Source organism: Tiliqua scincoides, chromosome 5 (genome assembly GCF_035046505.1).
Source record: "Tiliqua scincoides isolate rTilSci1 chromosome 5, rTilSci1.hap2, whole genome shotgun sequence".
NCBI lineage: Eukaryota > Metazoa > Chordata > Lepidosauria > Squamata > Scincidae > Tiliqua > Tiliqua scincoides.
In genome coordinates this window covers 40957990-40964964 of record NC_089825.1, presented here as the reverse complement: position 1 = coordinate 40964964, position 6975 = coordinate 40957990, and the positions used below count along the sequence as shown (strand labels likewise).

The 6975-nt window shown below is 45.1% G+C and overlaps 1 pseudogene; it reads left to right on the top strand.

The window, feature by feature from the left end:
• Positions 1-280: 280 nt before the first annotated feature.
• LOC136654737 (5S ribosomal RNA) lies at positions 281-396 on the top strand (annotated as a pseudogene).
• Positions 397-6975: the final 6579 nt, after the last annotated feature.

Genomic DNA, 6975 nt, shown 5'->3' with positions numbered 1-6975 from the left:
AGGTGGGCTTTTACCAGCCCCCAACATTCTTTTTCAAGCCCCAACTTAGAGGAGTTTTCCAGCATCTCTGGCTGTGTCCAACAGTCGCTTTCAGAACAAAGGGAGGGATGTGCCGTATTCAAATAGGAGTTTCTTGACAAATGAAAAGAAGGCTGGAGGTCAGTCATCATGACAGTCATCACAGGTTGGTCAGTCATTTCCTGCTTGGCACAACACATGATTTCCTGCAGCTGCAAGCAGCTCCAGGTAATATGCAGCTGAATCCTCTTTGGAAACCTTTGGAAATGACTTTACCCTGCACGTGCCTGATCTCATCTGATCTCAGAAGCTAAGCAGGGTCAGGCCTGGTTAGTACTTGGATGGGAGACCACCTGGGAATACCGGGTGCTGTAGACTTATACCACAGTCTTTCGAGACCCAAGGTTGCCAACCAACCAAGACTTAAGAACAAAGGACTTTGGAACTAAGTACATTTTGGGGCCCTGCCCAGCCAGAGCACCATGCCAGGAAGGGTAAAAAGGCATTTATTTTTAAAGAACCTTGTCTTTTTAAAAAATTTTAATGCTTTTGCCAGTTTTACAGCACAATTTTTGCCAGTTATAGAAGGCAGGAGGTCAGGTGACCACCCCACAGGTACCCAGTGCCCAGAATACCTCAGAAAAGTAATGGAAAGGAAACTGGTACCCCCCTCCCCCCAAAAAAGAAAAGAGTGTGTGAAGCAGCCTCAACTCAATCCACTCAGGCCACCCTGGAATACTGACTTGGATCATGAACTGGGTTAACATGACTAAAACGGCCATACCCCTGTGATTGAATTATTTGTCCCATAGCTTTTGGAAGCCAAGGATAACTCAAGAACCAAGACAGTTGAATTCACACGTGAAACTGATTGGTCAGTCTCATGTTTTACTGCTCACTGCTGCTCATTTTGGGAGTGAGAGAACTATTCCTTAGCCCATACCCAGGGTCTACACAGTTGGAGCTTGGCTACCTGGGCTCAGCTCTGTCCCCGATGAACATTCAGAGGCCCTGCTCCTCCACGGCAGAGCCACACAAGGGCTCCACACAGCACACACAATTCTTACAGGGAACCCTGGGTTGGGTCATTCTTGCCCTGCTCCATCATTACACATGGCATGGACAGGCTAGTCCTAACACTCCATTGGGGGTGCTGTACTGAGGGGGCATGGCTGTTGAGCCATTTGCTCACATATGCCCTCTTTTTCACAATGTGCCCTAAGTTTTGGCTCCCATCCACCCACTATTGGGCAGTCTGAAATGAGCTGGTTGCCTTTTGGAATCAGGTAGGAATTTCTTGCTGTTCTCCTGATTGGCTCTGGTGGGTGGTTTTTTGTCTACCCCACACGTTTTCATGGGTTCGGATTTCTTTTTTTTAGCTAGGGTGGTCACATCTGGCTGTTATGGTTTGGGCCAGAGAGTGAAAGCAGAGATTTTGGTGTGTACCCTGGGGTAAGCAGGATCAGAAGGAGGAAGAGTACCAATCCCCAGATGCCGGCTTACTCAGGGTAGTCTAAGCTGGTAGTCCCTTTGGCTTGGATTGAAAAATCGACCTCAAATGCTTTCTGTGTTCAGTGTTCCCTGTAAGGGGTCCACAGGTACACAGATCCATCCCATAGTTGTGCAACATCACAACTGTGCTGCGATGCCACTTCTGGAGTTTGGTGATGACATCATCACATCATCGCCAAACTTTTGCATTGCTGAGCTCCATTCTGTGCAAAGTTTGGCTTGGAGATTCGTTGCCAAGCATTTTAGAGGGAACAGTACTTGCGGAAGGCAGTGCAGTTCAGTTTCCTCAACCCCTTGGGATCTGCAAAGAAAACTTCAGGCTATCAATAGACGGCCTACAGCTTGAACTCAGGGTGGGAATGCCCCTAAGGCTGGTTTTCTGTCTCCTTTAGCTCAAATGACAACACTGAAGCAGGGAGGAGTTTGGAGACAGAACCCACTGCTGAGTTGTTTTCAGATTTACAGTTAGTTTTATTCAATAAAGATGACCTAATTTATATTCCAAATGACTTGTCTCGCATGTTTATTGGGGGTGTAAGGACAAGGACATTGATAGGCTGGAGTGGATTCCAAGGTGAGCAACTGAGATAGGGAGGGGTCTGGAAACCAAATTCTTTCAGGAACTTCTAAAAGAGCTTGGTATCTTTAGTCTAGAGAAGGGAAGACTCAGGGCCAGATCCTATCCAGCTTTCCAGTGCAGATGCAGCTGTGCCAACTGGGCATGTGCTGCATCCTGTGGGAGCAGGGGAGTAATGGAGGCCTCCTTAAGGTAAGGAGATATTTGTTTCCTTATGTTGGGGCTGCACTGTGGCTGCATCAGTGCTGGAAAGTTGGATAGGATTGGGCCCCCTGTGATGATATGACACCCATCTTCAAGATGATGGCCTGCCTTGCAGAAGAATGGGAGAGCTTGCTTATAGTGGTTCCTGGGGCAGAACTAGAACCAGTGGGTTGAAACTACAGAAAAGTAGGCTAATGGTCCAATTCTGTCTTGGCCATGTGCTGTCGGAACTCACATTACAGCAGCACAAGGCCCTTTGCAGTGGCAGTGGCAAGAAAGCCAGGCCATTGCTCCTATGGGTGGTGGTAATAATAATAATAATAATAATAATAATAATAATAATAATAATAATAATAATAATACAGGTATTTATATACCGCCTTTCTTGGTTGTCAGATTTCTCCTCAGACTTTATTCAAGGCGGTTTACAAAGGCAGGCTGTTCTAAATCCCCGTAGGGCTTTTTACAATTGAAGGAAGGTTCTATCTTTCAAGAACCACAACATTTCAAATGGATCTTTCTGATCTGGTATCACATTCTGGCCTCGTTTACTCCCACGCAAGCTGACAAGCAGCTCCTTCATCTCTCACATGGAGGGCAGCCAAGACGCTTCTTCGCTCACACCAAAGAGCAGGTGGAATAACTCGGCTCGGCTTGTCAGCTGCTTCAAGGTCTCACCATTCACAGTGCCGGTGGCCTCGAACTGGCGACCTGTGGATGTTATCTTCAGGCAAACGGAGGCTCTACCCTCTAGACCAGACCTCCTGCCCCCTGGGTAAAGGTGAGGCATGAGTGCCAACAGCTCTTGAAGGCTACACTGCTCTTAGTAAGTTGACAGCAGGGGTGTGGCATGGGAGGGGGAGGGCAGGGGTAGTTCTGGGGCATGGAGAGAGGAGAGCAGGGGAGGGAAGGAGGGGTAGATCCAGATGATATCAGCATGCACCAGGATCCCATCCCCTGTTTTCAAACCTGCCCCACCCCTTTCTGATGATTCTATGAAAACGGGTTTATGAAGATGCTCCTGAATATACATAGGAACAGGCATCAATTAAAACAGCAGGGCACTAGGGCATCAATTCTTAATATACTTATTCCCAACTATATTCAGGGAGGGAGAAGAAGCAGATAAAGGAGGAGGCAGGTGAAGACCAGATGCCTGTTCTGCTTTCTGATTTCGTTGTTGCTTTTAAATTTTATACTGTTAACTGCCTTTAGCACCACATGAGTGGGAGCAGATAGTGCAGGACACCCATTTTATAAATAAATAAGTAAATAAATAAATAAATGTGAACTTTCAAACACAAACTCACAAAATTCAAAGAATTACAAAAATAAAGGCAGCCTTACACTAAAAAAACAAATTCTCTGTATTTTTTGCATGAGAAAAATGAAAAGGCCAATAACCTAATCTGATTAGAATAAAAAGCACAACTTATAAGGTCCCAGAACACCATGCTATGCCACAATGCTTATGTTCATGCAATTGAATTTTGTCCATAGCTTGGTTCATTTATTTATTTCAAGAGCATCTTCCGAGGGTCAAGAGAATATAGTGTATATCGCTGGGGACTCTCACTGCTTCGGAGCCATTCATACCAGTTAGGTCCAAAATATACAAAACTGCGGCAGCTTTTTTACATATTATATGCGTTTATAAATTTTTTAAGATGTACATTATTTACTCAATGGACTGGAACAGCTCTGGCAATTGGGGGGGGGGATATGGATTTAGAAATGTTTTTAAAATGCACATTATTTACCCCACAGACCAAGCTGTTCCAGTCTATCATAACTAGTTTAGCCACCTAATTAAAAAATCTTATAAAACTTCTTTCCAAAATGTTTACTGTACATGTGCAGCAACAACTTTTGGAGTTTTATTATCTTGGCACGTCTATTTTTTCCCCCAAAATTAAGAATCATTTAGACAGTGTATGGTCTAATCACTTGCCAAATTTCATGTTAAATAGAAACTGTGTAAGATTTGTACGAGAGCTAAAAGCATCAAAAACTGATCAACTACTTGCTTGTCTGCCTTGCCTTCACCACTGATATCATTTTAGAACAATTCCCTTTATTCCTCTTTCTTCTTCTTTTTTCTTCTACTTAATTTGGTGAGAAAGAAAATCACTCCCATATTGAAGATTCTGTGCACAAAAATTCATGCTTCCTTTTAAACAACTTTCTAATAAAGTTTGCAGCCAACTTAGATTTAAGGAAGTTTGTGCCAGGGAACTCAAACAAACAGTACAGCAGTACGATGACTAACAGCCCGATCCTGAGCTGCCCAGAGCTTGCAGCTGTGGCGGCACTGAAAATGGCTGCCGCCGCATCATGCATAGTTCGGGCAGCCGGCGGTGGCTCCTCAGAAGAAGGGGACTTTCATCCCCTTCCCTCGAGTAGACCCGCAATGGGGCTACTCAATTCACCGTCAACCAAAAGGTCAGTGGTGAATCAAATGCCTCCGTGTTCGATGGTGAACCCGATGGAGAGGCTTGGATCCACCAGTCCTGCCTCCCTCCCTCCCTGCTCCCTCTCCCTGGAACACTTCTCCCCGCCTCCCCGTAGCCTCCTTCCCGCCCTCTGCTCACCTCCCCCCTCCCCAGAACACCTCCTCCCCGCCTCCCCCATGTCCCCGCTTACTTCTCTGCTGCTTGGAGGTCCATGCAACTGCCGAGTGACAGAGGTTGGGCTACCACCAGCACTTGCCCAGCGGTAGGGCCTGCATACGTGTCTTACAGCACATTTGCGACAGTGTGCACGGCGTTGAGCTGGTGCGCCAAGCCCAGGATTGGGCTCTAAGTCCTGAAGATTTAATAAAAATTATTCTTGTGAGTGCGTTGCCATCTATGTACAATAATGCCTTCTATAGCGCTGCTTCCTATAACATTATTTTGTTTCAGCAATCTTTGTCCTGAGTGTAATTTTTACAGTATTATAAAAAATAGGAAAGGTTAAAATCCATAAAACCATTCAAATGTTCATGAAGAAAACTGCAGCTGCCTGCCCTGTGTTTCCAGCCAACAGAAGCTGCATTTTCTGGCTAGCACTAGACCAATGGGAGCAGTGTATTCTGGATAGCATAGGGCCAATCGTTTGCTACCAGGAAATGATCTTGGAGAGGTAATAGGTGACAAGGCAATATGCTTCAGAGGCCAACAAGAAGCCTGTAGTTCCCAAAGTTCCCAAGGAAGAGTCACAACCTGGCTCATTCTCCTGAGAGTAGCTCCTCCCATCATCTTCCATCACTGCCTATAGGAGTGACAGCAACAGTGGTCAGTTACAAAGCAGGATGTGACCTAATGTACTGTTGTGTACAAAACACTGAAGATATCAACATTAGAACAGTGTTGTATATGCAGGGCTCTGTATGCGCAGAGGTTCTGTTCCAGGATCTCCTGCGAATAATGGAAGCCACAAACATGGGGGATGGCTGTATGTATAGCACCCCAAATCCTGCCACTGCACACCCATTACTGTACCTTTGTTTTAAATAGAAGCACTTGCAGCATGGGTGTTTCTTGTTTAACAATCTTCCTTAACTGAGGAGCCAAATGTGTAGGCAACTAGCCTGCCCGCTACAGAGAGACTAACAGGAAGCAGGAACTCTAGGCTGAAGGAGAGTGACTGGGCCAAGGTCACCCAGTAAGCTTCTTCAGAGTATATGGACTTGAAACCAGGTGTCCTCAGGCATAGTCTGATACTCAAACCACTGCACCACACTGGCAGCCCAATCCTATGGACCATTCATAATAGCAGATCTTTCTATTCATTTGCTGGTCATCTGATCACCCCCACACCTCCGTCAGCACAGTTGCATGGTGTTAGATGGTGGGGGATAGGACAGTGGCATAGCTAGATCATTTGACACCCGAGGTCCATAAATTTTAGTCACCCCATATGACATAATTAATTATTAATTATTTAATTATTAATTAATTCATTCAGATTTTTATACCACCCTTCCTCTAAGCAGCTCAGGATTTGAAATGAATAATAATAATGGCCAGAAAATAAATGCAGTGAATATTTCCCCAAAAGCAATGGATGAAATTCTGCATCAGATGGTATAATGATGGTATTTTTCCTAAAAGCCACGATTTCCAGAATTTTGGTCACTAGGGTGTCACCCCACCCCTCCGACTCCTCCCCCCCAAATGTCTCATTGGCCTGTTTTGAGTTAAGGCAGTGATTCTCAAACTTTTAACACTGGGACCCACTTTTTAGAACGACAAACTGTCCAGGACCCACTGGAAGTGATGTCATGGCTGGAAGTGACATCATCAAGCACAATAAAATAAATAATTATAAATAATTAAATTAAAGAAAAACAAATAATTAAATAAGGGCAAGCCAGCCCTGTTCCACCAAGTGAATTTTCTCTGTAGCCTGCCTGCAAACCCCCCCCCCACACACACACACAAATATCAGTGAGATTTTCAGCCCTCCCCAGTGCCCAGTTCAGTGTAAATTCTTCTATTTCAAGCATAGCACTATCAGGACCCGCCTGGCTTTACAAGTCTAAAAACAAATAAAATGAACCTTACCAGCTGAACCCTCTGTTTTATTCTTTGGGAGGTGATGCCTTCTGGAGCATTTGGATGAAAGCATCCACTTTCATCAGATCAGGACCACGCAACTAGCCTTGCATTCCCCTTTGCCGG